This window comes from Artibeus jamaicensis, unplaced genomic scaffold (genome assembly GCF_021234435.1).
Source record: "Artibeus jamaicensis isolate MK-2021 breed Jamaican fruit bat unplaced genomic scaffold, CSHL_Jam_final scaffold_916, whole genome shotgun sequence".
Taxonomy (NCBI): domain Eukaryota; kingdom Metazoa; phylum Chordata; class Mammalia; order Chiroptera; family Phyllostomidae; genus Artibeus; species Artibeus jamaicensis.
The window spans coordinates 50383952-50407621 of record NW_026522059.1 but is presented as its reverse complement, the minus strand read 5'-3'; the positions used below and the strand labels follow the sequence as shown (position 1 = coordinate 50407621).

At 38.3% G+C, this 23670-nt stretch overlaps 1 long non-coding RNA gene across 3 annotated transcripts in view; it reads left to right on the top strand.

Annotated features, from left to right (window-relative positions):
- Positions 1-5090: 5090 nt before the first annotated feature.
- The window catches only part of LOC128626710 (uncharacterized), a 118997-nt gene continuing 100417 nt past the window's right edge, over positions 5091-23670 (top strand). For all 3 annotated transcript variants that reach the window (XR_008390754.1, XR_008390752.1, XR_008390753.1), the window contains exons 1-2: positions 5091-5332; positions 14211-14341. This is a non-coding gene — a long non-coding RNA (uncharacterized LOC128626710). The remainder of the gene's footprint in view (positions 5333-14210; positions 14342-23670) is intronic.

Below are 23670 nucleotides of genomic sequence, written 5' to 3'. Positions count from 1 at the left end.
GAAACTGGCGGGGTTCCTGGAGATAAAACTCATGAGTGCCCAGTGGCCTTTTTAAGGCTGGGCCGCTAGGAGTATTTAACTCCCAAGTTAGTCTACAATAAACTTCTAGCAATTTATCAATTACAATTTAAAATTTCCTACATTTTCTGGCTCCAGTGGTATTTTGTGCTCTTAATAAGTTGTGGTTCTTGGTATTTGCCTGTCTTTCCAGTTTGGGGAATGCACTTTGCTCTGTGCCTAGTTTTCTAAGGGATAAGAAACATTGTTGACTTACAACTTGTTTGGCTTTTTCTCACTGCAAGAAAGGGAGCGATGACCTCTAAACTCTTTACATATTAGAACAGAACCCAGAAGCTCAAATTGTCAATTTTCTAATTTAATTGAAGTATGGAAAAGTCCCAGTAATGCCTCTTCTGCAGAGAAGTCATGAAGATCAATGTAAATTATGAGTCAGAGGCTCAGAGAGGTTAAGTTATTATGTCTGAGGGCCCACAGCCATGAAATGGTGAGGCTAGGACCTGAAGTCAGCAGTCTGACTCTAGAGCTTAACCTGTTTCCTACCTTAAAATATGCCTAGATGTGCACAGCATTAGCTATTATTTAAAATGTATCATAGTGATATAGGTAAATGAAGTAATTAAGCACAAACTCATGTGGAAGTTTAGTGCAGCCATTCTGTAAATTACAGACTAGGAAAAGAGTTGGAAGATTTCTTAGCTTTAAAATACTAAGTTTTTACAAAGTTAACTGTCTTTTCAAAATAGTATTTACTTGCCTTTGTTTTATTTTTATTTTATATTACATTTTAAATTTATTTTTAAAATTATTTTATTGTTGTTCAAGTGCAGTTGTCTGCATTTACCCTCCACCACTCCCCCCAACCCCAGCCATCCCCAAGTCCCTTCCCTGATGCCACCTTGCCTTTGGTTTTGTCCATGTGATCCTCAAAATTCCTTCCCCCCTTTCCTCCCATTATTTCCTCCCATCTTTCCTCCCATTATTTCCTCCCATCTTTCCTCTGGTTATCATCATATTTTTCTTAATTTCAATGTCTCTCATTGCTTGTTTGCTTGTTTGTTGATTAGGTTCCACTTAAAGGTGAGATCATATGGTGTCTTTTACTGCCTAGTTTACTTCACTTCACAGAATGTTGTCCAGTTCCATCCATGCTGTCACAAAGGGTAGGAGCTCCTTCTTTCTTTCTGCTGCGTAGTATTCCATTGTGTAAACGTACCATAATTTTTGATCCATTAATTTACTGATGGGCACTTAGGTTGATTTTAGCACTTGGCTGTCATGGATTGTGCTGCTATGAACATTGGGGAGCACAGGTACCTTTGGATTGGTGTTTCAGAGTTCTTGGGATGTAATCTCAGCTGTGGAGTTGCTGGGTCAAAAGGCAGTTCCTTTTTTAGTTTTCTGAGGAAATTCCATAGTTTTCCACAGTGGCTGCACCAGTCTGCAATCCCACCAACAGTGTCTTCATTTTTTTATTGTTATTATTTTTGTTTTTATCACTGTTCATTTCTTCTGTAAGCTTGAGGAGTTTGTTACAAACCCTTTAATTTATTTTAGGGGCAATATTTTTACATCTGAGGGAACCTCAAACTGTCTTTGACATTGAGTATAATATATTTTATGTGTTTATGTTCAGATGTGCATTGATACACATTTAAAACCTGACTACTTGGAACAAATGGACCTGCTAAAATGATTACATTGGTTCTGAGAGCAAAGTAATTGTACTTCAGAAGAAAAGAGCTGCTGTGGCTGTGCTTTTCTGTATCTGAGCTTTTTTCTGGTGACACTGTCATCATTTAGCACTAAGTGCCTGAAACACCCTGACATCACAGGAGCAACTGCACCCTTGTTGCACTCAGGGGGATGGTGAATCTGTTTTAATGATGGTGGACATGAATTGCAGGCAAAACTTCCATTTTAATTCCTGAGACAGATGGCTTATTAGTGGAGCAGTCACGCATACCTGTGACATACATTGTTAATAGGAAATAGCATGGTATCTTGACATAATAGCTGATTCAGCATGAGAATCATACAATTAAGTCAATATTTTAATGTTTATTTATTTTTTAATCCTCAACCAAGGATATTTTATTATTGATTTTAGGTAAAGAAGAAGTGGGGGTGGAGAGAGAGAGAGAAAAACATTGATGTGCAAAACATCAATCAGTTGTCTCCCTTACCCACTTTGACTGGGGATCGAACGTGTAACCTGGGTATATGCCTTGACTGTGAACTGAACCCAAAACCATGCCGTGCATGGGATGATGCTCCAACTAAATGAATAAAGTAAATATTCACACAGTGAAGTAAATATTTTTAAAGATTTTTACATGATTCTATGTATGTTAACATATCATTCTAAAAACAAGTTGAATTACACCTCAGTGGAATTCTTTAACTATCAACCTAAGTATGAAAGAAACATACACATTTCCTCCCAACGCTTAAGGAAAAATTTTTTTTACTAAGGATTCTGTTCTTTCTAAGCTGATGGGAGTCACAGGAACACTATAATGAAAACCGTGTGGAGAAATGTTATAAAAATAACAAGTAGAACAAATTTTAACTCTCTAAACTTTGTTTTTGTTTTCTTTTGTAAAATGAAACTAATAACCACTTGCAGAATTAGAGGAACAATTAGAAGTGACATGTATGTAATAAATGAATCACATGGTATGTATTACATGGTAGCCCATGAAAATGGATGTGGTGATTAAGGGGGCTTTTCCAGTTCCATAAAAGTGCACCTGCCTGGCTCCATGATTCAGTGGTTAACAATTTATACTTAGGAGTTAGAGAAGATAAGAATTAAATGTAAATCTGCAATAATTAGCCACATGATTTCAGAATGCCTTATCTACCTCTGAATCTATTTGTTGATAATCCTTTTATTTTTCATTTATTTCTTATTTAATTTTCACCTGTATCTCCCCTACTGGCTTCAGGCATGATTTATCTGACATATTCTGAAAATTAAAATACTTCAACTGAATACTCTTTCTGATCTCTTTTTCCACTTGAAATTTTGGCACCTCCACCTACCTAGTTATTCTTCTCCTAGCATTGAAAAGAAGAAATTGAGAAATTGCCTTCTTTCTTATCCTACTACATGGAATCCACCATCAAATCCTGTCTATCGTGCCTCCAAACTACATCTTTCGCTAGTCTCCTCACCATGAGACTCAAGGCACCACCATCTCTCACTTGGATTGTTTTTTAACTGCTTCTTCTAATTCATTTATCCACCAGCACAGAGATGATCTGTTAAAGTGAGTATACATTTGCCATGTCAAGCCTGGGCTTAAATGCCACCAGTGGTTTTCCTGTAAACAGAAAAACAATTCAAAAACTATTTCCAAGGACGCCGAGTTACCCGATTCCAAATGGAGCATTTGTCTCGTTTGCCTGATTCAGCCTCACTGGCTTCCTTTCAATTTCTAAATCTGTCAAGCTCTTTTCTCACTCAGGTCTATTTCTTCCACTAATCAAGTATCCTTTGATCTCAAGTTAATGGGACTTTATTAGAGATTCTTCTCCTTCTCTGAATCAGAATCAGGACCCAGTTCCCCTCATTGTGCATTTAGAGGGTGCCTCGATTCCACACTATTTGCTGCTGTGACCGCAACACATAGTCTGGTTCATAGCAGCTACTTTTTAAAAAATGATGTACAAGTGGGTGAACTTAAGAAAGATAATATTTAACGGCCTTGGACTTTGGTGTAAAATAGAGCATATAATAACTGCCTGATAAAAGAGTTTAAGAATTAGCCCTGGCTGGTGTAGCTCAGTAGATTGAGTGTGGGCCTAGGAACCACACGATCGCAGTTCGATTCCCAGTCAGGGCACATGCCTGGGCTGCAGGCCAGTTCCCAGCAGGGGACTCACGAGAGGCAACCACACATTGATATTTCTCTCCCTCTCTCCTTCCCTTCCTTTCTAAAGATAAATAAATAAAATCTTTTAAAAAAAGAGTTTAAGAATTAAATAGGTAACATATACAAAGTTATCCAAAAAGAATCTAGCATATACTTCCTCTTACACTTAGAACTCTTGTCTACATTTTATAAAGGAACCTATTAAGTTCCAAAAAAGACTGGGGAAAATGGTTGAAATACTATGTGAAACTGGTAAGTTCAAATGCCTTTTTATTATCTGTTGGGAAATCATTCAAGAGTTATAAAATATACTTATATTAATAAGCCTAAAATATGAGACATATTAAATATAATAATGTATACCGTATTATATAAATAATATAAATATATTAAAACAAATATATGAATTTATAACTTCTTATGTAATAAATGAAATTCTTTTATTGGATATATTAATTCTTATAATATGATAGTTTCATAATACCATACATCTGATCCTTGTTTCTTAAGACTGCTTTCTGATTCAGCCTTTTCCTTAAATAATAGTTCATTAAAGTGAATATCAATGTTAGGAATTTAATTTGATGATGGAAAATAACCCATTTGATTTATATTTTTAATATCTCCACTTTAAAACTGTTAGGTAGGATGGTCAGTTAACAAATCAGGGAGGAAGAAGATGTGTCTCACCCGTTGACTCAGCAGTCCTGAGCCCCATCCAGTAAAAGTTCCAGGAGCTCCAACTTCACAAGCAAAGAGACTGCAGGAGAAGGGGAGTGCTTCAGACTCTGCTGGGCAAGGGAGCCTCTGTGGCAATTTCACTACTAAGACAAAGAACCTTTACTAGCGGAGAAAGCAAGCATTTGTAGCTAATGAAAGCATGTGTGGTACATTATTCCTAAGATTTAGAAGGAGGGGGAGAGGGAGAACCTAGAAGCTGACTGACGCATACAACCCCTGAACCCCAATAGCGCACTCAGATTAGCTGAGTGCCCACTTGTAGCCTCGGCTCAAATGTATAGAACAAATTCACTACCAACTTCATTCGCTCTATACATGGGCCATTTAAACTAGCTGGGTTCTTGTCTGTAGTTTTGTACTTGTGTGTGTTTTATAAATAAACTTGCTATCTTGTTTCCACTTTACATGTTGTCTCTCACTTGAATGTGTATCTTGTGAGTGAGGCAAAAACGGAGGAGGGGAACAGTGCTGACTCGGGTCTCTCCCCAGTAGCGTATTTTGGCTCTCTGACTCAGATCATGACTCAGATCCCATGCTTTGTTTTCAGTGGCACAGAAAGCAGTACGTAAATGGTTTCACCGTCAATGTTTTATTGCCTGTTTCACCTTCAGAGCTAAAGGAGATCAGCAGTGCTGTGGAGGAGGGGTGTTCAGATATGCTGGGTCTGTGTTCGGAGGCAGAAACAAAGAAAGGTAAGACAAAATGATTGTTTCGGTTTGTCTGGGCTCCAAAGACTAAAGAGGCACATCTTCCCTCTGGCCCAAGTTCCCCAGCATTCCTAGGTGAGTGGGGGCCTCGCAAAGGTGCCTGGAGTTAATCCCTAAGACCTGCAGGGTCCTCACAGGGAACTCCCATTGCTGTAATGTAACTGTGGCTCATCTGGGGACAGACAAAACTCGGGTTGGTCACCCAGCACTCCAAGCCCACTGGCTGTTTTAGATGACCAGGGGAGAAACCCAGACATGTCAGAGAGCTGAGGATGACCACAGGTGTAATGGCCTTTGAGAGCATCTCTCAGAAAACAATACATTTTGACCCACTACTCAAAATACCTAGTCTTTTCTCTCACTAAACCATGGCCAGGGAACTCCAAGTTTGGATCATTGACATATTGCAAGCCTGCTGCACCTCTCCCCTGAGGAGCTGTATTCGCCTGGTGAATGTCTTGCTCTCTCTCCCTCTTTAGAAAAAGCTGGGGCCCTTCTGGGACATAAACCTTTCCTTTCCTCTTAAATTTTAAGGGACCTTAGGAGGCTTGCAGCCAGGGGAGTGGCGGGCGGCGGAAGCTTGACCTGGGCTAACCACCTGATCCTGTCTCAAAGGCCCCCTTTTCTTGACTTCCAGGTGAACCCCGCCTTGAGTCACTCCTTTTCTAAGGAGCCAAAGCAGCCCACCCAGGCTCTCTCCTGTTACTTCCTCCACCCAGAGTCTTCCCTTTGTTTCACTGTCCCCAGAAGCAATAACTCTCCCTCCCTCAATGTACAAGAGAAAACTGGTACTTTTAAAACTGCAGCAGCTGAAGTCACCCAAGCCTGATATCCTCCCTTCTTCTCCAGCTCCCTTGCAGACATCAAGGTCACTGGCTAATAAAACAACTCACTTTTGAGCACTGTTTATATCTTACAATAGGGAAAAATAACTGTTTTATTTCTGAATGAATTAAAAAGAAACAAAGAGGGACTGTGTATATCTCAGAAAGTCTATACAAATTGTAGAGGGTTTATAAAAAGAAAAATCTTGAGAAGAAATTATATAAATAAGCTAATATGAAATTTGGTTGGTTCTTTTCAGTATGATGAATGGGGAAAGTTTTTCCTGTACCTACCTGAAGAGCAAAGAATTAATTAATCAAATGCTTGGTTTTCAAAGAAAGTTCATCTCTCAATACTGAGAATGGATATTTGTAGGCCTGTGTGGATATAGCATACGAGTCCTTAGGGCAAGAGTGTTTGGCAAGCTTTCAAGGTTTAAATTTTAACACCTAAAGAGGCTTCAAAGTATTTCAGAGGGGCCCTTAAATATCTCAAGGATTCACCCTTTCTTCTTATAAAAATAAAATTTGGACTAATCAGGCTTACTTAATAGTCTTAAAATACATAGAATGCTTTGTCACATAAAGAAATTACATAAAAATCTCTCCGAAAGACTACGAAGTTCTAATACCCTTTCATTTATAATTCCGATGGTTATTTTAGAATGTTGTGTCGTGCAGAAAGGAACTAGGGAAGTTGCAGAAGGGTTGCACATGTTGCAGAGGTTCTGTGCAAGCTGGGAAAGGATGTGTGGGGAGAAGGAGCCAAATGAGAGGAAACTGAGGAAGTGAAAAGGGAGAGAAAGAACGCAAGAAAGCGACATACAGGAAGAAAGGACATGCGAGTAGGAAACTCAGGGAGGGAAATGGGAGTGAAGAAATCTAGGAATAAGGTAGAAAAGGCAAATAGAAATGTGGCAAAGTAATAATTTTAGTAACGAATAAGAAGGACAAACACTCCCTTTGATTTTCTAAAAGCAACTGTTATTTCCCAGCAGAATCATTAGGTACAATTAAACAGTGGGAAACAAATTGATTAATCAAAAATATTGTTACAGAAACAAATTCCTTTGTCAATTGCAATGTAATCACTGATTTGTGACCTGAACTGGAGTAATTTACAGATTGTTCTCTCCCACTGCAGATTTTAAAAAGTTAAAATTAAGACCCTGGCCACTGTAGCTCAGTGGATTGAGCACAGTCCTGAGAACCAAAGGATCACGGTTCGATTCCCAGTCAGGGTACATGCCTGGGTTGCAGGCCAGTTCCCAGCAGGGGACGCATGAGAGGCAACCATACATTGATATTTCTCTCCCTAACCCTTCCCCTCTAAAGATAAATAAATAAAATTTAAGAAAAAAGATATTGAAAAATGGTTAAAAAAGCACAAATATAATTGGCCAGGGTTTATACTGATAAATTAACTGGCCATCATACTCAACAGTGCATATATCAACCAGGGGTAAACACAATCCCAGATCAGGCCCCTAAATAGATCAGTCCAATTAGCACTGATGAAGGGCAAGAGGAGATAAAAATCCTGTCTGTTTCCAGGGACAATTAACCAGAACTTTACAAAAGTGCACTAACATCAACCCTAAGTCTGTGGAGGGCTGAGCATTGAGGTGGATACATTTTATCCAGCAGGCAACCCCAGGCATCAGGTACGAAAGCTAGCCTTAGGACCCCAGGCCCTCACTAAGCAACTGGTTGAAATACCTTTCAGTGTTTTTACAGTCAAAGCAGGGCAGCCAGAAAGCAGAAAGCCACCACCCAATGGCAATGCCAGGCTCACTTGTCAGGTGTAGTTCTAAGCTCTGTGCCATCTCTGGGATAACAAGTGCTCAGACTAAAACCTACATCAGAGGAACAGAGCTATTCCTGCAGACAAGGAGAGATATCCTAAGACTGGTGCCACACCCTAGACCACTAGCATTTCCTTATATTCCAAACCTCACCCTCTCACCTGCCCCTCAGCTGAGCCCTCAGGTACTCAAAAGTGACCATTAAACTATGGAGATCCCACTGATCAGTGAACTCCTTCTCATTGGCTGAAGAAAGTTAGGGGCAAATGTGTTCATCCCTTGGAAGGACCCATCCATAGTGGAAGCGTCCCTTCTGGGTACACTGAGTCTTAGGTCCTGGGACACCAATCTCTCAGGCTATACCCCAGGATGCTGGGATGTCTAGCCTTCTGGGGTTCCCTCCTTCCAGATGGGGACTGAACTTGTTCTATATCCATCCATAACAGAGATGTCTACTCTGGATGTGTGTGGTCTTGGGTTCTGGAAGGATGAGCTTCTCGGATCACACTCTGGGACACTGGGCTCTTTAACCTCTTGGTGTTTCTTCCTTCCAAATGGGAAATCAGGAGTCCATTCCAGGTGGGCCCCCACTGGGCTGTATCCTTTCCAACTGGTCACAGTTTAACCCCCTAACACTAAAGAAGAAAGACTGGTGTTCCTTTGCAACACTGCTTGGCCTCAGTATTAGTTAGCTGACAGGGAATCCTGACCACTGTATTTGTATGGAATCTTAAATCACAGTACAAAATCCCAGCTTGATGACTTTTGCAAATGCCTGCAAGAGCAGTCAGAAATCCCATTTGTGCAGACATTCTCTACTGGTCAGAGGGCATCTGTGCTCCAGATGTGAGCCAACTCTTACCACAGTGCCATCTAGTGGCCATAGATGCCCTCTGGTGCCCACACCCCACCTTCAGGAAAAACCCTTTTAAAAGAGGTGCCTTCAACATCTTCATCATTACTGTCATATGCTGGACCTCCAACTCAATTAGCAAGCTTCGCAACTTCTAGCCCTAGGCCATCTCCACCAACTAAGCATATACCATTGATCGAGGCTGCAGGAGAGTGTGGCCTTTAACTAGCACATAAGCCCTTCTCTTTGGTAGAACTTAAACAAATGAAGGCAAACTTGGGAAGCTACTCCAACAATCCAGATAAATACATAGATGCATTCCAACACCTTACCTTAGCCCTACAAGTTAACCTGGAAGGACACTATCATTACCTTGGGAATATCTTATCAGATCTTAAGCAGGAAAAGGTAATAAAAAAGCCAGGAATTTTGCTAACTTACACCTGACAGTAAAAACCCACTGGGAGAGTCAGCAGTTCCACTGGCACCCCCCAAATGGTACTACAGCAACTCCTCCAAAAAGGGAAAGAAATCACTTTCTAATTTGCATTAAATTGGGTCTCAAGGCCAGCGGACAAAAGGCCATTAAACTATTCCAAGATCTCCTCTGTCAACCAATGCCTGGATGAGAATGCCACCACATTTTTAGAAGGGCTAAGTGAGGCACTAATTAAGCACACCAACCTAGATTTCAAATCCTATGAAGGCCAGGTCAATGAAAGATAAGTGTCTAACTCAGTCTGCCTCTAAAATTAAAAGAAAACTCCAGAAGCCTTTTCAGGAACCTGGAGTTTCCTTAAATAAGATATTAACCCCAGCCAATACAGTCTTCTACAATGGAGAATAAGAGAGATGCCAGAGAGGAGGTTGGGCCCGCATGTTCTAGCTGCCCTTGTGGGACAGCCACATACCACTAGTCCTTCCAGGTCCACTACCAAGGACACCAAGTGTCATATATATCAATAGCTGTGGCACTGGGACAAGGGATGCCTAAATCATGCAAGCCACCTCAGGCACCACTTTATAAGTGCAAGACGGCCGGCCACAGGGTGGCACTTTGTTCCTCAGGCCAAAGGACCCCTGAGCCTGAGGCCACAACTGCCTTGAAAATAGCAACTCAGGACAGAAGCTGCCTGCCCTGGTTGGTACCAGCTGAAAAGGGCACCATTACGGGGGGACTAGAGACTAGGGTATGCAAGGATGTGACAGGTAGGGCAGTAACTTTCTTACTAGATACTGGGGCCACCTACTCTGTTCTTACTTCCTTCTCTGGGTCCCTCTCCTCACAATCCTGCACCATCCTAGGAGTAGCAGGAAAGCCTACAACCAGAAATTTCACTCCTCCTTTGGGTTGCCTCTATGATGGGTATTACTTTACACACTCTTTTCTCTTAGTCCTGGAATGTCTGACCCCTCTACTCAGGACCCTCCAAAACAGCAGGACAATATTAGGTACTCCTATCAGCCAGCAGAGGACCTCAAATTCCTCTTTGAGAAACAAAATTCTGTTGCAGATAAGTAACACAGCAACTAGGCTTTAATGTAATTGTCTTTCTCGTATTTCAGACAATCTTTCTACCACCCTGTCAGTATGCTCAGCCTCCTCACTCAGAAGAGGTATCTTTCCATCCCTATTAAATTGAACACTTATCGGATAAAGTTCCAAGTCCTCCACTCCACTCACCTTGTTGTCAAATTTGTTGCCCCAGAAAACAACAATTACTGTCAACCCCCGGCAACCCAGGCTCCGGACATCTATCATGAACCAATGGACAGGCACTTCCCTCCACCTCCTCAGACTAATAGTTAGCATATGGATGGAAACCAAAGAAATACCAATGTCCCTTTTATAATAGGAATTAGCCAGAGCAGTCATTGCCCAAAGTCCTCAAAGATTGGGCTCCGCATGCTTGAGGGGAATAGTAACCAGCATAGTTGGTGAACTAAAGCAGGAAGGAGGAGGGAGACATGTCTTACCCATCGATTCACCAGTCCTGAGCCTGGTTCAATAAAATCACTGGGTGCTCCAAACATCATGAACAAAGATGGTGGGGGAGAAGGGGAGTCCTTGAGACTCTGCGCTATCAAAGGGAGCCTCTGTAGCAATTCTATTAACTAAGACTAAGAGCCCTTACTAGCAGAGAAAGAAAGCATTTGTAGCTGTATGTTATTTCTAAGATTTAGGAAGGAGAAGGGGAGAGAACCTAGAAGCTGACTAAAGCACATAACCCCCGAACCCCAATAGTCAGCACACTCAGATTGGCTGATTGCCGACTTATAGCCTTGGCTCAAGTGTATCGACTTGGTAACAAATCTACTAACATTATTTCCTCTACAAGTGAGGCATTCAGACTGCCCAGGTGCCTGCCTGTAGTTTTGTGCCCATGTATGTTTCATAAATAAACTTGCTATCTCATTTCCACTTTATGTATTGTTTCTCGCTTGAATTCATTTCTTGCAACTGAGGCAAAAACTAAGGGGGTTGCTGACTCAGGTTTTTCCCCAGTAACAAAACTAAAAAAGAGTATTATGAAATTATAGTTGTAAATATGATTTAAAGTAAAATTCGGTTTTTGAAGTCAGATAGATAGATGATCATTATGACATATTCTTACGTTAGCCAGACATGTAAATCCTAATATCTGTGTTTGAGTGTGTACACATAGGCATATATATATATATATATATATATATATATATATATATATATATATATTACTCCCTGTGTAGTTAGGAACTGCCTTTCATATTTTTTTCATATTAAATGTTATTTTCTCTCGACTTCTGCCAAGATGGAGGCATAGGTGGAGGCGCCGTGCTTCCTCACACAACCAAGTTTAGAGACAACTAAATGATAGCAACAGAAAACAGCCAGAACACAGAAAATTGAACTTTTTGGAAGTCTGATAACAACAAATTCTTCAGCCTGACCTGTAAGGGGCGAAACCAGCAGCTGGCAGAGCGGGGTAGCACAGGAGGACTCGGTCAGACGGACTCAGGCGCGGAATCCAGGCACAGGGTTGGACCTGGTGGGCAACTCAGCGAGCAATTGCGGGGAAACAGCGAGGGAGCAGGGCTGCGGGTTGACTGTCGTCGCGGGTTGACTGTGGTCACGAGTTCGCGCATTTGTGTGTAGATAGACGACGGAGTGGGCAATTGGACGAGAGCCAGCAGCCCCAGCGGCAAGCGGAGGTGGAGGGCGTCGCCATTTCCCGGCTCTAACCCCGCCTCTACATACAGCGTCATAATCCAGCGACCTAAGTGGCCCTGTCCCGGTGAACAACCTAAGGATCTGCTCCTCACCCAGCTGGCGAAACAGCAGAGGGGGCCGCCATTTCCCCGCTCTGACCCCGCCTCCACATACTGCGTCACAACCCAGCGACCTGGGAGTCCAAGGCTCTGCTCCTCATACTTAACAGGCACAAACAGACCAAAAATGGCTCAAGAAGATCTCAAAGCCCCAGAGCCTATAAATCTAAGCAATGAAGAAATAGCAAAACTCTCAGACGCACAGTTTAAAATACTGGTCATCAGGATCCTCACAGAACTGGTTGATTATAGCCACAAATTAGACAAACATATGAAGGCGAAACTAATTGAAATGAATGGAATTGCACAGGAAACCAATAGCGATGAAAAGGAAACTGGGACTCAAATCAATGGAGTGGACCAGAAGAAAGCAAATAATGGCCAAACAGAAAAGAGTGAAGAAGCAAGAATTCAAAAAAATGAGGAAAGGCTTAGGAACCTCCAGGACATCTCTAAACGCTCCAACATCCAAATTATAGGGGTACCAGAAGGGGGAAAGGAACAGCCACCAGTGGAAAGCTTATTTGAACAAATAATAAAGGAGAATTTCCCCAATCTGTCAAAGGAAATAGACTTCCAGGAAATCCAGGAAGCTCAGAGAGTCCCAAAGAAGTTGGACCCAAGAAGGAACACACCAAGGCACATCATAATTACATTAGCCAAGATTAAAATGAAGGAGAGAATCCTAGAAGCGGCAAGAGCTAAGGGGACAATCACCTACAAAGGAGTTCCCATCAGACTGTCAGCAGATTTCTCAAAAGAGACCTTACAGGCAAGAAGGGGCTGGAAAGAAGTATTCCAAGTCATGAAATCCAAAGACCTACAACCAAGATTGCTCTATCCAGCAAAACTTTCATGTTTAGAATGAAACATGGAAGGACAGATAAAGTGCTTCTCAGATAAGATCAAATTCAAGGAGTTCATCATCACCAAGCCCTTATTATATGAAATGTTAAAGGGACTTATCTAAGAAAAAGAAGTTAAAAAAACATGAACAGTGAAAGGACAACAAACTCACAGTTATTAACAACCACACCTAAAACAAAAGCAAACTAAAAGGACAGCTAGATCAGGAGTGGAAACATAGAAATGAAGATCTCAAGGAGGGTTAGCAACAGGGGAGTGGGAGGAGGAGAAGGGGGGAGAAGGTACAGAAAATAAGTAGCATAGACAGTAGATAGAAAATAGATGGGGGGGGCAGAATAGTATGGGAAATATAGAATCTAAAGAACTTGAGACACGTGGTCATAAACTAAAGGGGGGTAATGTTGGGGATGGGGAGGTAAGGTGGAGGGGAATGAAGGGGGGAATAGAACGACTGTAACAGCATAATCAATAAAAAAATAAAAATAAATAAAACAGGAAAAAAATATTCTTTTCTTTTCTTTTTTCACTGTTGGCATTTTAATAATGTTCCTTTAGAAAAAGGAAAAATAACAGTTCTCTTCAGAATATTAAAATTTTAAAAATATTTCTCATTTCATTATTTCTGATTTTGCTTTCTCCTTGGATTTTCTAATAATATTCCTGCAGCATCATCCTCTGTTTCTTTTTCACTTAATCCTAGGAAAATATGGGTAAAAGAGCAGTTTAATATTTCTCTTGGAATCCCACTAAGCAGTTTTACTAATAATCCCTAATTATATAACACCTATTTTTACAGTTATGAAAAAAACTCCTAGGAAATGGTTTTCATTTTTTTTAATTACATTTATCGGGGAGATACTGGTTAATAAAATCACATACGTTTTAATAACACAACTCAGATACATCATCTGCATATTGCATTGTATGCTCACCGCACAAAGGCAAATCTTCTGTCCCCATATATTTGATCCCTTTTACCCTTTACTCCCCCCCTCACCTCCCTTTTCACTCTTAATAAATCAATACATAAACATATAGCATTTTTTGGAACACTCCACTTCTTGTGATGGTGGGAAAGGAACAATCATATATTCACTTGGTGTTTTTTTTCCCTTGGGGAACCTTACAGCCTTTCTTTACTCAATTATGGCTCACTGTAACTTGCCACTATTTTGATGCCACTCATATTTTACTCTCTTAAACAGAGTTCTCTCCTATCGGTGATGGAATCATTAATAATTCTCTGCCAGGAAGTGACGAAAAAGGACTATTAAATTGTTCCATGAAGTCAGCAAGAGATTTGAATGTTAACCAGAAACAATAACCAAATATCCAGGTATGTACTCTACAAAATATAGTATTCTTAGAAAGTAGCTGATAAAATCTATTGGATTTTTTTGTTTATGAGAGTATATTTCTATTGTACATTGTTTTTATCAATGAAACTAATGAAATGATCATTCTAGAAGTTTCATCACTAGAAATATGATATTGATATGAGTTATTAAAAAGTTATTTAGGTCTAACCTAGAACAAAAGAAGGAACTAATGAAAAAAATGCATTCCAAAATTTTTTATTTCATTACTTGTTTTGGAGCACTAAAATACATTTTTTAAGAAAATACAAACTCATTATGTCTAGTTTCTATACATCTTTGGATATGTATGATTATTATCAAATGAGTTTATACATTGAAGTGTACATATAAATACATAAGTTTTTAATTATTATTAAAAACTATTCCTGAATGGTGTGGCTCAGTTGCAAAAAAGTCTCTAGTTTGTTCCCAATCAGTGCACATGCCTGAGTTGGGGGTTCAGTCCCAGGTCAGAGCATGTACAAGAGGCAACCGATCAATGTTTCCCTCTAACATTGGTGTTTCTCTCCCTCTCCTTCTCTTTCCCTTCCCCCTCTCTAAAAATAAGTGAACACAATCTTTTAAAAAATAAGTAAAATAAAATTATATACATCACATATATGATATATAATACATATCATATATATGATATTTATAATCTTTGGTTTTATATAAAAATACTATATTCCAGGCTTTTTACTACATGTTTCAATGCAATGTATGTGCTATGAGAACATTTCACTGACTTTCTTTTGTGATGATGAACTCTGTTAGTTTTACCTTGTCTGGGAAGCACTTTATCTGCTCTGCAATTCTAAATGACAAGGTTGCTGGATAAAGTAATCTAGGTTTTACATCCTTGCTTTTCATCACTTTGCAAGTCCCTTTTCATCACTTCTTGCTAGTCCCTTCTAGCCTGCCAAGTATATTTTCTGAAGTCAGCCGAAAGTCTTATGGGAACTCCTTTGCAGTTAACTCTCTGCTTTTCTCTTGCTGCTTTTAAGAGTCTCTCTAAATAACTTTTGGTATTTTAATTATGATGTGTCTTGGTGTGGTCCTCTTTGGGTCCAACCTGTTTGGGACTCTCTGTGCTTCCTGGACTTGTAGGTCTATTTCTTTCACTAAATTAGAAAAGTTTTTTTTCATTACTTTTTCAAATGTTTTCAATTCCTTGCTCTTCCTCTTCTTCTGTAACTCCTATGTGCAGAAACTCCTATGGTTTAAAGCACAAGAAACCATAGGAGCACAAGAAACTCCTATTTTGCATCTCCTATGGTTCAGATGTTGTTATGTTTGGAGATGTCCCAGAGGTTCCTTATTCTATTCTCATTTTTAAAAAGTTATTTTTTCTTGCCGTTCTGTTTGAATGATCTTTCTTTCCTTATGTTCCAAATTTTTAATTTGAATTCCAGCTTCATTCCCCTCCATTGTTGTTTCCCCATGGATTTTTCTTTATTTCACTTAGTGTAACCTTCATTTCTGCCTGGGCCTCTTTTTATGTTGTTCAATTACCCAATGAGTTCCTTAAGCATTGTGATAACCAGTGTTTTGAACTTGTATCTGATAGGTTTATTATATTAATTTCACTTAGTTCTTTCCCTGGAGTTTTGATCTGTTCTTTCATTTGGTCCATATTTCTTTGTCTCCTCAATTTGGCAGCCTCCCTGTGTTTGTTTCTGTGTATTAGATAGAGCTGCTTTCACTCTCTGTCTTAGTAGCATGGCCTATTGTAGAAAGAGTAGCCTTCTGGATGAATGTGATTTATTTAAAATTTTGGTTGTCAGACTTCCATACAGCTCAGTTTTCTGATGAATCTGGGTGATGCTTGCTTTGTAGTTTAGTTGTAATTTTTGCTGTAGTTGCATGTGGAGGAGAAGTGTGTTTACCTACACCTCCATCTTGGCTGGAAATCTCTTAATAAGCCTGTAGCCAGCCCAGTGGTCTGGGTAGTGACCCCTCACACATGCTGTGTCACAGAATATTTACTCATACTTTTGTTCTTGTTATTTTTCCCATGAATATATATGTATATGCATGTGCATGTGTAAATAAACATATATATTTTTCTTTCTCAAGTCTCAGCCAGTGAATAAATGATTATTTGAAAGAAATTCTGACATGTTACTTATGACAGTGAAAAATGTCCTAAAGACCTTTCTTAATTGAATTTATTGGGGTGACATTGGTTTACAAAACCATACAGGTTTTAAGTGTACAACTCAATAAAATATCATCTGCACACTGCATCATGCATCTACTTCCCCAAGCAAATGATCTTTCCATCCCCATTTCCCCCTTTGCTCACCTCTACCTACATCTCACCCCCCATACCTCTGGCTATCACCACACTGTTGTCTGTTTTGATGTGTTATGTATATATTTTTTCTTAATCTCTTTATCTTCCTTCATCTAGTCTATTGACCCCCTCCCTTCTGTCAGCCATTTGTCTGTTCCATGTATTTATGCCTGAAAACAACCAATTTTGAAAGAATTTGGAAATCTATGTTGTATGAGCCAGCAAATAAATCTATGACATATGGCAATTCACTGATAAGGTGCTTAGAGAAAGTTAACACATATGTCAAAATTACATGTATAAGAATGTTTACTGCATGTATAAAATCTAATTCTACATAATACAGCAAATACACAAACATATTTTATCAAGCCTATATAATTCCATAATGGGCAACTATGTATCAGCTAAAATAACTAACTTTATATGTATCAACATAGAAAAATTACAGAAATATAATATTAACAAACAACTTTTTATTTTTTACTTCATAGGGATGTATGGTACTATAAATCTAGTGGGTAAAAGTTACCAAAGGAAGACAATATTTTAATGCATATAAACATATGCATATAAAAGCACAAGAAACCAATCAGACCACACTTAGAATTATTCTGAAAACAAAGGCCTTATGATTTTAGAATAGAGGTGACTGTCACCATTATACTTGATGAAAAAGGCCCTGAAGGAAAACACTGACAATATTTTTAAAAAATATGTACACACAATGAAAGCAATTTTGAGTTTAATTGCACCACATGCCATTATTTATTTTGGTGTTGACACATATTAAAATCAAGTATTCTTTTTATGAACAAAATAGAAACATGCTAAGTGAAAGGATATGAGCTATTCTATTCACCTTACTTTCTGTATGCAAGAGAGACATTTAAACTGCTTTTAAACAGACATTTCTATACACTAGCTTTCTGAGCTATTGCATAAATACTCTGGCCTAAAAGTAAAAGTGATTCTTTATCCCTACCTGGTGAATAAGAAAAAAATCTGCGTCAAGTCCATGGATTACCTGTGATTCAGAGCCCATGAAAAATTTTTGATCTGGAGAATCATCAGAGGGCAAAAAAATGTTTTAAGTATATTTTATTGATTGTGCTTTTACAGTTGTCCCATTTTTTTCTCCCCTTTGTTCACCACTGCCTGGTACCCCCATTTCAACAAGCAATCTTCCCCCTTAGTTCATGTCCATGGGTTGTACATGTAAGTTCTTTGCTTCTCTCTTTCCTGTACTATTCTTAGACTCCCCTGTCTATTTTGTACTTACCATTTATGCTTTTTATTCCCTGTGCCTTTCTCCCATTCTTCCATCCCCCACCCCACTGATAACCCTCCATGTGATCTCCATTCCTGTGATTCTGTTCCTGTTTTAGTTGTCTGCTTAGTTCATTTTTGTTTTTTTGTTGTTGTGTTTTGGTTCAGTTGTTGAAAGTTGTGAGTCTGTTGTCATTTTATCATTCATAGTTTTGATACTCCTTTTTTTGATAAGTCCTTTTAACATTTCATATAATAAGGTCTTGGTGATGATGAACTCCTTTAACTTGATCTTACCTGGGAAGCACTTTATCTGCCCTTCCATTCTAAATAATAATTTTTCTGAATAATCTTGGATGTAGGCCCTTGTCTTTATGACTTTGAATACTTCCTTCCAACTCCTTCTTGCCTGTAAGGTTTCTTTGGAGAAATCAGCTGTTAATCTTATAGAAATTACTCTGTAGGTAACTGTCTCGTTTTCTCTTGTCCCTTTTAAGATTATCTCATTATATTTAATCTTGGGTAATGTAATTATGATGTGCCTTGGTGTAACAGGAGAGCTTGTTGGAGAGACCCACAGGGTCCAGGAATGTACACAAACCCATTCACCTGGGAATCAGCACTGGAGGGGCCAAATCTGTTTGCAGGTATTAGAGGAAGTACTGAAAGATGCAAAGAGAGCCAAGCAAGCAGCACTGTTTCCTCTCAGACCACTCCCCTACATACAGAGCCACAAGGCAGTGACATGGGTTGCCTCTCCCTGGTGAATGAATACCTAAGGCTTTGCCCCTTACAACATAATGGATGCACCAAAACGAAACAAAAAAAAATATGGTCCTAATGAAAGAACAGATCAAAGATCCAAAAATAGAATTAAGTGACAAAGAGATAGCCAACATATAAGATGCAGAGTTCAAAACACTGGTAATCAGGATGCTCACAGAAATGGTTGAGTATGGTCACAAAAAAAGAGGGCAATATGTTTTTAAGAATAACAAGTGACAGTTACAGATATGATAGGTATTATTATAATTATATCATAACCACTTAATAATGCATTGTCTAAAGACAATAATAAAAAGACAAAGACTGTTAGAGTGCATAAAAATGAAGTCACAACTATATGCTGTCTACAGAATTTAAGTTCTAAATTTGCAGAAAGATGAAAAGTATAGAGAAGAATCTACTATAAACTAATCAAAAGAAACTGGAGTGACTTCTTGTTTCCAGTCCAACATGTAAAGAGCTTGGAAGTTGTCACTCTATACCAAAAACAAGCCAAAAACTGGGAAAAAAACTGGAGAAAAAAGTATTCTTAACTTCATCAGAGAATTGATGGATTAATAGAACAAATGACTACCTTCTAAATTAGATGAGCAGAACTAGAAAATCACAGCTCATCGGGGCAGAAATATTTCACGTAGGAGCAGGAAGCTCCGTGGCTATCCATATCTTATCAGAAAGCCTGAACTGTATGAAAAATATCCAGGATGGCAGGCAGTGTGCTAGAGCACCCCCCTTCTTTGAGTTTTCCTCCATGAGCCGTATCTGTTTCTCACAGTGAAAACTGGAAAAAATATACCCCATGCTTTTTGAAGCAGAAAAGGAATGTGATTTTGAAATGAGCCAGAACATTCTGTTCTTAACAAGCTCAATCCTCAAGAAAAAATATTTTACCAGAACCTAACACAGTGTGGTATAGTCAAAACCTAACCAACTCTGTGAAGGACAATATCCAACTCCAGCCCCTCCAGCTTTCAATGTAGGGGAAGGAAAACACCCAATTCTTATCCTTTCTGGCTATCTTGTCCCACTTAAGAGGTGAAATTCAGAGTCTAGAGAAATAGGCCCATCAAAAGCCTGAAACCTATCTTAGAACTAAAGAAAGCTAGGATGTTTCTATTCCTAACTTCCTACAAACCCTACAACCACATTACTAAAGACCTGTTTATCAAAGATCCTTTCACCCAGTATATCATGTTTAGCTTTCAACAAAAAATAACAACAGATTGTAAAAAAAGAAAACAAAACAAACAGTTTCCAGAGGTAGATAATCAGGTATGGTAGTGATGTTTAAATTCTCAGATAAGTAATTTAAAGCAACTATGATTAAGATGTTAAGGGCTCTAATGGAAAATGATAAAACACACACACACACACACGAACATATAGGTATTGTAAGAAGATAGATGGAAGTTCTAAAAATGAATAAAATAGAAATGCTGTAGCTCAAAATCCCTATAATGGAAATGAAGAATATCTTTGATGAGCTCATTAGTAGATTAAATTCAGTTAAGGGAAAGAAACTCTGAACATGAGGATGCGTCGATAGAAACTTCCAAAACTAAAAAGAGCAAAGAATACAAAGGCTGAAAAAGCTGACAGAATATTCAAGAACTACGGGACTACTACAAGAAGTATAACACATGTTTAAGAGTAATAGCAGAAGTATAACACATGTTTAAGAGTAATCTTAAGAAAAAAGAGAAAGGATTGTAAGAAACATTTTAAGCAATAACGGCTGAGAATTTTTCCATATTAATGTCAAGACACCAAATCACAGATCCAAAAGCTCAGAGTGCTCCAAAAATATAAATGCCAAGAAACAATAACAAAACAAACAAAAACAAATCTAGCATACTACAGTCCAACCTCAGAAAATATAAAATATTGAAAAAATCTTGTAGATGAGGGGGATCCTCTTCTACTATGGAGGAAAGACAAGAATTGCATCCAAATGCTTAGAAACCAAGCAAAAAAAATAGAATGGGGTAAGATATTTAAAGTGCTGATGGGAAAAATGTACAATATATTATTTATCTGAAACATTATTCTTCAAAAATAAAATACGAAAAGACTTTCTCAGGCTAATAAAAATTTAGGGAATTTGTTGCCAATAGGTCTGTCTTACATAAATGTTAACTAAGTTCTTAAGAAAGAAGAAAATGATACAGGTCAGAAACTCAGGTCTACATAAAGAAATACAGCAATAGAGAAGAAATAAGGAAGAATAAAATACAACTTATTTTCTTATTCTTAATAGGTCTGAAAGATAACAGTCTTTCCAAATAATAACAACAATGTATTTGATGATAATAGCTCATGCCTAAGTGAAATAAATTACAGAAATGATACAATTAATGGAATGGAGGAATTCAAACTAATTATTCTAAGTTACTAGCACTACCTATGAAATGGAATAAGGTTATTAAAAGTGGACTTGAGCCCTGGCTGGTGTAGCTCAGTGGATTGAGCACAGGCCTGCAAACCAAAAGATCATGGTCTGATTCCCAGTCAGGTCACATGCCTGGGTTGCAGGCCAGTTCCTGGCAGGGGACACAGGAGAGGCAACCATACATTGATGTCTCTCTCCCTCTCTCTTTCCCTTCCCTTCTAAAGATATATAAATAAAATATAAAAAAAATAAACATGGACTTGAATTAGTTGCAAATATGTATTGTAAAATCTAGACAAACATTAATAAAAGTTTGAAAAGAGGTATAGTTATTATGTTCAGAATGAAAAGAAAATATAAATTCATAAATATGTAATTAAACCCACAAAAGAGTAGAAAACAAAATAGGAGCAAAAAGCAACAGAAATGAATGGAAGTAATAATAAGTATGGTAGATATTAATTTAATTATGTCAATAATGATCTAAATACATTAATCATCTAAATATACCAATTACAAACAAATATTATCAGAGTTGACCTAAAAATAAGGCTCAACTGTATGCCCATATGCTCTCTTCAAGAAGCCCACTTATACATGTATGTATTTACATATACACATATATATATATATAGAGAGAGAGAGAGATGGAGATAGAAAGAGAGAGAGAAGGTAGAAGAGAGAGAGAAAGAGAGAGACATAGAGGTATATATAACTGATTCTTACTCCATAAAATAAAGTAAAATATAAAACAAAAGCAAGGTCATCCATGGATGAGTAAATTGCTTTAGGATATTATGTATATAGGTATACAAGTGAGGATATTATGTATAATGAAACAAGCGAGGTAACTTTTTTAACAATATATTTTATAATAAGGTTCAAATAAAAACAACTACATATACATTGGTATAAGGACTAATGGCAAGCATTATATGCATAAAAAATTAAAAATGTCTAAAAATGAAAGATTTTTCCTCTTTTGATCTTTCAATCACAACTGACACTCAATATTGTACACTACTTTCAGGTTACAGCATACTGGTTAGACATTTACATAAATTATGAAGCAATCTGCCCAATAAGTTTAGTACCCACCTGGCACCATACATAGTTATTATATTATTGATTATATTTCTGATGGTGCCCTGTAATCCCCATGATTATACTGTAACAACCAATTTGTACTTCATAATCCCTTGACCTCTTTCACCCAGCCCCCCAACCACCCTCCCAACTGGCACCCATCAGTTTGTTCTCTGTATCTATGAGTCTGTGTCTGTTTTGTTTGAGAGATTGTCATAAATCTGTCAACAAAGATTTACTGAAATTATCAAGACATAATGTAAACATAATTAATAGCCAAAAGGTGGAAAGAACCCACATATTTACCAATGGTTAAATGTTAAAATAAAAGCAGTATTCCCATACAGTGAAATAAAAGCCACAAAAAGAGATGAGGTAGTAATATATGCTACAATGTGAACAGACCTCAACAATATTTTGCTCAGTGAAAGAAGCTAGACACAAAATGTCTCCAATTATACAATTCCATTTATATGAAACATCCAGAATGAGTAAATTCATAGAGACAGGAAGCAGCCATGATGGAGAAGGAAATAGAGGGTTAATGATTAGTGGGTATGTTTTCTGTGGGGGTAATAAAACATGGTTTAAGTATATTTTATTGATCATGCTATTACAGTGGCCCCATTTTTCTCCCCTTTCTTCCTCTCTGCCCTGCACCCCACTCCCTGCAGCATTCCCGTGCTCTTTAGTTCATGTCCATGGGTTGTACATGTAAGTTCTTTGGCTTTTCCCTTTCCTATACTATTTCTAGCCTCCCTCTGACTATTTTGTACCTACCAATTATGCTTCTTATTCCCTGTGCCTTTCTCCCATTCTCCCCTTCTCTCCCCACTGATAACCCTCTGTTTCTGTGATTCTGTTCCTGTTTTAGTTGTTTGCTTAGTTTTTGTTTTTTTTTTTAGGTTCAATTGTTAAAAATTGTGAGTCTTTTGTCATTTCACTGTTCATAGTTTTGATCTTCTTCTTCTTCTTCTTAGATATATCCCTTTAACATTTCATATATAAGGGTTTGGTGATGATGAACTCCTTTAACTTGACCTTACCTGGGAAGCACTTTATGTGCCCTTCCATTCTAAATGAAAGGTTTGCTGGAGAGAGTAATCTTGGATGTAGGTCCTTCTTGCTTGACTTTAAATACTTCTCCCAGCCTCTTCTTGTCTGTAAGGTTTGTTTTGAGAAATCAGCTCGTGGTCTTATGGGAACTCCTTTGTAGATAACTGTCTCCTTTTCTCTCTCTTTTTTTTGTATAGTTTATTTTATTTATTTATTTAATTATTGCTCAAGTACAGTTTTCTGTCTTACTCCCAACCCAGCCCACTCCCCCCAGTGCTCCCCACCTCCCTCCCATTTCCACCCCTGTTAGTTTTTGTCCATGTGTCCTTTATACTTGTTTCTGTATCTCCTTTTCTCTTGCTGCTTTTAAGATTCTCTTATCTTTAATCTTGGCTAATGTAATTATGATGTCCCTGGGTGTGTGC